The 6,629-nt window shown below is 39.3% G+C and overlaps 1 long non-coding RNA gene across 1 annotated transcript; it reads left to right on the plus strand.

Moving 5' to 3' along the window:
• Positions 1 to 394: 394 nt before the first annotated feature.
• LOC131235161 (uncharacterized) lies at positions 395 to 1,809 on the plus strand. Its single transcript, XR_009165970.1, has 6 exons — positions 395 to 487; positions 633 to 755; positions 848 to 956; positions 1,138 to 1,265; positions 1,352 to 1,416; positions 1,507 to 1,809. It is a non-coding gene; the product is annotated as an uncharacterized LOC131235161 (long non-coding RNA).
• The last annotated feature ends 4,820 nt before the right edge of the window (positions 1,810 to 6,629 follow it).

Consider the following 6,629-nt stretch of genomic DNA (forward strand, 5'->3'; position numbering starts at 1 on the left):
AAGCCTACCTAACGATTTGCAGCCCTAAACAAATCACCAAAGAAGAAACTGATGTATCGACTCACCAATCGAAAGTTTCCCTATGCAGTAAGTTGTGTACACATATCCCTTTTTATATTCAAGCCATTCCCTTGATTTATGCAAAACTAGGCTACCCAAAATTTATGGACAACTCCCATTGCCTTTGATCTGCTAGAACTAGCATGTGTGGATTGGCAAAAGTGCGAATGCACTTGGCGTAATTAGTAGCGGTGAGGATCTCCCACAATATTGATAAAACTCTATAAAATAGGAAATAACTCAAATTATTATCATAATATGTTGTGTACTCTCATAGATCTTACAATCAGACTATCAGTATTAATTGGACATGACTCCATTTACATTCAGCATTAAACTGGCTGCAGTTGCTTCTCGTAAGGAACACATAAATCTGGAGCAATGGCTGAACAAAAATCTGAGCACATACAAGGATACTTTTTTTGAGGTGATTCACATGCTTTATTTCATTGCCATTGTATGAATGAACTTGTCCTCAATATATGCTGCATTTTTTTTTCCTCTTAAAGCTTCCTGAACATGAAAATGTTTAGAGTCCACTCATGGACATGTCTTTCTTTCTTTTTTCCCAGGATTGCCTCAAGTTCTTAAAAGAAATACCTTCTGCAGCAACAAATGATGCATCTGCCAATCCTTTCCAACATTCCAGCTCTGTCATGAATCTTTATCTAGAGACAAGTTCTGCTCTTTTGAAGGTTTTTGCTTCCAAAATTTCTTTTTCTATTACCTATACACAGCGTCATCGAGAACTATTATGCATATTGTAGTTTACATGAATATTTCACAGGTCCTTCAAGCCCATTCTGGCCAGCTCATCTCCCACCAACTTTCTAAGGAATTGAGAAGATTGCAGGCATCATCTGTGCATGCTAATCCAAGATTGCAAAATTGTGGAGGTACAAATTCATCAACACATGATGTATCATATCTGATTATTCACTGGCCTCTTCAAATCAACAGAAAATAATCTTATTTAGCATCTCTTGTCCAAACACAGTTCAAAATGTATGATTATTCACTGGCCCTTTACTCACTGTTAAAGCGTATATTTGTTAAGTTGCACTATTTGTCATACAGCACATTGCGAACCTTGCTGGGAACAAAACTCTAGTTTTGCCTATGCCTGCATTTAACGTCATCAATGGAGGATCACATGGTTTCACTGTCAACCTGAATTTTACGAACCTTGTTGGGAACAGAACTCGGTACAGGCAGATTGTCAATTACTATTTTATTTCCCATCTTGAAGATTTCATTCATCTCAATGCATGTTATCTTTTTCTCTCCGTAGGACATATTTCCAAGGGTGTAAAACCCAAAGGCAGGGGAGCTTCAAAGAAGGCTCCTGCTAGAAAGGTGTGTTTGCAAATCCTGAAACATCTTATTTCCCAAGTATCTCCTTGTTTTTGTGGACTTCTCATTGCCTTTTTGGTTTGGGTCTTTCAGCAGAAAATGCCAACTGTCGTTGATAGTGAAGAGGAAGATGATAAGGAGCTTGAGCTGAAAGAACAACTGGCAGCGTATAACATTGATTCTCCTTCAGATCAAACAGGTATATGATCATCCATGTGCAGTAAGCTTTCGGATCAAAGCAAAGCTAAGAATAGGGTGTTAGTTGATTGCAAATTGATAACCAGTAGATGCACATCCATGGAGTTTTTGCTTGCGCTTGTTGAGAAGCTATTTGGCTGCGAGAAGGCATTGGATCTTGTTGTTAATGAGAACTTTAAATAGACATATAACTATTATGTTGGCATTGTGTATGATTAAATGGAAATGAATGATTGTGTTTGATTAAATGAATGAATGATTGTGTTTGATTGAATGAATGAATGATTTAGCCATGAATTGGATCTTGCTTATATGAGTTATCAGGGTGTACTACAATGGTAAGAGCTGCCATTACAAATTATTATTTTTTTATTAACAATAGGCATTAGCTACGGCTATTAACCGTAGTACTTTGTTGAACACCATAGCTCTTGCTAAATTTAGCCTTTAGCTACGGTTCTCATTCTACTTTTAGCTACAGATAAAATCCGTAGCTGTATATGATTTTAACCTAAGGACAATATTGCTATGGATTTAATCCGTACCTATATCTTAATTAGCTACGGCTATTAACCGTAGCCTGTTTCTACAAACTGTAGTTATTGCTAATTTAAGCCAATTGCTACGGTTCATTTTTAACTTTTAGCTATAGATATAATCCGTAGCTGTAAATACTTTAGCGCTACAGAAGAAACGGCTACGGATTTAATCCGTGTCCATTATCTCTATAGCTACGGATTGTATCCGTAGCCATAGCTTTTAGACCTATGGCTACAGCACCAATGGCTACGGTCGTGCTACGGATCTTAACCGTAGCCATTGGCTTTTAGCTACGGTTTTTAGCCGTAGCCTTTGGCCCATTTTCTGGTAGTGTTATAAATATTGGGGCTGGGAAATTGAGGAGAAACAGTAATAATGTCTATGCCCTCCAACACTTACGGGGAGTTAAGGTGGTTTTATTTATTTATTTTCACACACCCACCCACCCACACACACCACATGGGCACTTGATCCCTGTCTCATCGTGGAAACGGAGTCTATCCATATATTACTGAGCCATTTGGTAGGATCCCCAGAAGTTGAGAGAGTTATTGTTAAGAACCCAACTAATATGATAAAAGCCTTGAGACTGATGTAACACGTGAAGTTGAGAATTTTAAACTATTGGGATTGTAATATCTATTATGCTATGCGGCAGACGTCCATGGTGGCCCACTCTTTTGTGACACTCTCTCCGGCCTCTTTTTTAAGTAGCCTTTTTCAGGTATGACGGATGTACTCTAGTTATCCAGGCAGCTATTTCTACTTGGCAGTTGTACTTTGATTGTTCAAATAACCATTTTTAACTCTAATACCAATTGTTAAAAATCTAACCAATATGCCAATAGCCTTAAGGTTATGGAAGGTGACAAGCTGGGCCCTTTAAACTATTAGGATTATAACAATTACTGGATACTCTACTAAAGTAAGATTTTTAATATGCTGGCATTTAAGCATTTTATGAGTAAGATTACTTAAATTAAACTATCAAAATTCAGAACCATTATGGTCAAACCAAGCACCAAAACCCAATTGGTTGAAGATCCTAATCTGTGATATGGGGACACTTGTTTATCACAATAAGGTTAATGGTTTTTCTTTTTTCTATTTTTAGCCATTCAACAAAAGTGCCCACCAATTTAACAGTCAAATAATCTTAATGTTTTAGTTTCTTGTACATCTAAACTAGGACCCATAATTTCGGCCGCTCAAATTGATTAACTTGGATGTCTTGCTTGTAATTTATAAGCACATGGTTAAAGTCCCTTGTTATGGGGAAATATAATACGGCCCTCCTGAGGGTCAGCTCGGGCCGACGAGCATACACTCCTTCACCATCTCATCCAGAGAAGGAAGATTTCGCACCCCCAAGTTTAGTCCACGATGTATGTTCCTAAGCTCCCACCTATGTACCACATAAGAATTGTCCTGAGGTCCTTTGCTAGAACAGGCCCAGGGGATTGATCAGCTCGGTGAAGTTAAGGAAGAGCACGTTGAGAATATATGATACCAATGTGAAGATAGGTCCAACTCGCAGCTTGGTAAAATCGAAAAGACCAAATGACCAATGCAAAACTTCTGAGCTCCTCATAGCAACCCCTAGCCGGTTGATCGATGAGGTCAGCTCGGCTCAGTTCAGGTCAGCTTCATCCGGTCAATCAGTTGGTCCAGCTCGGTTCCAACATAAGTAAATGAAGGTTCAACTTGAATATTTGTGATATCCAACTTCTGTAGCCTTTAACTTCTTCGTGGGCCCTGATAGCCTCCTCGGATCATTCATATACGAATCCATCTTGGACGAAATAAGAGGTCCATACCATGCTGACCTATGATGCCTCGACTGGAATCGTGCGACCTATCTCCTCAACTGATCAAATGATCCTCCTCGGCTATATAGGACTCCAAGGTAACCGCTGACGCCCATCACTTGTGTGTAACTGTCCACCTTGTGATTACAGGGTAACTGCCGACATTCACCACTCACACACATCTCGCCTAAAGGTTAATAAGGGGCCTATCTAGATGAAAAGGTATGCAGAATCTCTCACCTTAAACTCTTCTACATGACCAGACCCAGATTCCAAGCCTGACTTTGGCAACTGAGGGTCTTTTACTCTAGTTAAGATCTCCTTTAATCTTCTCTTTTGCAGGTGCTCAGAGGTCTGTGGAGGGCAGTCTAGATTCTTGCATCAACATCCCTCAATATATATTAATACACCATCTTTTAATAATTTTAGCTTTTACAACAACTAATTATTTAATACGGTATTAGAATAGAATTTCACTACATATTTTAAAATAATTAATTATTTAATATATTATTACAGCAGAATTTACTTGAAATATACATACCACATATTGTTAAAATCCGTTTATATACATTAATATACCATCTTTTAATGGCTCCAGCTTTCAACTTGAGTATGCAGCTGCTCATATCTATTCGTATAAATCGCAATCAATCAAATCCATCTAATCCTCATCCATTAAATAGGTGTTTTGCTCCTTTTGTTAATTCACAGCATTTTAAAAATGAAGGATGAGATGACACCGTAAAATTTGAGGGCCAGGGTCATTTTTAATTCTTTTTGGCCGGTGCACGTTAGACCCATCTATGACAGCTAGAGCCCCACCAATCAAATCTCACCCCATCATCTTACTTCCATCTACGGCCGCTTTTGAAATTGACGTGACTCCAATAGCACTTATCTATTGCTATCCAGACCATCCAATGTGTGGAGTACATTGTATGGAGCATATCCATCAAATCATAAATATCAAGCAACCCAATCAATCTAATTGATTACTATAAAATTAATGGATGAAATGGAAAGTCCAATTTTCAAGCTCAAAACAAATGGTTAATATCATCTGATCAGCTTAATTTTTGCATTATGCTCCGTCCATAACCGGGTCAGAAATTTGAATGGTCCAGATTCCCGTACAACCATGCCATGTGTACGTTTTCAAATGATGAAATATCATAGGACAGACAGATAAGAATCGCTGCAAAATTACATGTCATGCCCTCCGTACAAAATTACATTAGTACCCCTCTATTACAGTAATGATGATACAATCATATCAAATCACACAGATACCACCGATACAAACTTCCGGCAATCAAAACAGAGGTCTCTTCTGCACGCATGATCTGATGCTCGTCCGTAGGTTCAATCACAGAAGCCAATACTTCCCAAAATACCCTCTTTTCTCCTCTTCATCTCCAAAATATCCGCGTTTAAGCATCAGCAGCGAGCAAAAGGGAGAGAATTAGGTGAGACCTCGGCCTCACCCAGTAAGGTGTGGCCCTTACCGTGGGGCCCACCATCATGTATGTATTCTGTATCCACCGTCACACTGTCTTGGATGAGGCCGGGTCTAGTTTATGCAAGACTCTTATTAGGTGAGCCACACATAAGCATCGATGTAAATCTAACCGTTAAATTATTAAGATTGAACGATTCAGTGAGAAAGAACCGTTATACACACTTTGGATGGGACGCAGACCAAAATCTGATGGATTGGTTGATCCATTATCTGATTAATAACATTCTTTCATTTTAACCATCCATTTTGGGGCCACCAATTGAACAGTTAGGGTCGTCCTTTCATTGCGGCCCGCTATTTGAACGGTTTGGATTGAGCAGCATATTGCATGAATGCTGCGTGTACATCCCAGCGTATCAAATGACAAGTATACCCTCACATCGCAAACATTTCCACAAAATGACTCCGGCGCAAGATACATTGATTGTGCTATATACAGGATACATGAAAATTTAAAAATAAAAAACAGAGAATATTCCGGTGGTAGTTCACCACCAATTTCAAATTGATGCTCATTTCATTCTCCTTACATGTGGCCTGATCCAGACCATCGAATTTGTGGGCCACATTATGGCAGAAGCATAGGTCAAAAATCACACTGATGTGAAATCCTAATCAAATAGGTGTGTATCAAATGAATAGTTAAAAGTACATTATTTAGCGGTCCAAGACCAACAAGGAAAATCAGATGGTTATAAACATCTGCCCAATGTGATTTTTGGATTATGCTTCGTCCACAAGCGGGTCAGCGATTTCGACAGCCAGGATTTTCCGTGCAACTGAGTTACATGTACGGTGGTTGAGTCACCACCATTTAAAAACATAGAAAAATGGAAATGTCTACCGGTTATGGAGAGGATCAGGGCAGCTGGGAACTCTCCTTTTGCTGTTCACAAAAACTCCTTCGGTAGAATTGTAAGAAAGGGCACTTTCGTCCAATGAAGTATGGATCTCTTCCTCCTTCATGATCTTCGCCTTCTCTTTTGCCCAGCTATTTCCTGGAAATAACCGTACTGCCACTGCGCTGCGGTCGCAACAGACCCAGACCTGCAAAAGCACGAGGCTTGAGAGAACGACCAGAGATGCTGGAAGTCTCATTGCCGGAAAACCCACGTGGGCAAATTGATAGATACGAAGATGGACGGAAG

This window comes from Magnolia sinica, chromosome 19 (assembly GCF_029962835.1).
Source record: "Magnolia sinica isolate HGM2019 chromosome 19, MsV1, whole genome shotgun sequence".
Lineage (NCBI taxonomy): Eukaryota > Viridiplantae > Streptophyta > Magnoliopsida > Magnoliales > Magnoliaceae > Magnolia > Magnolia sinica.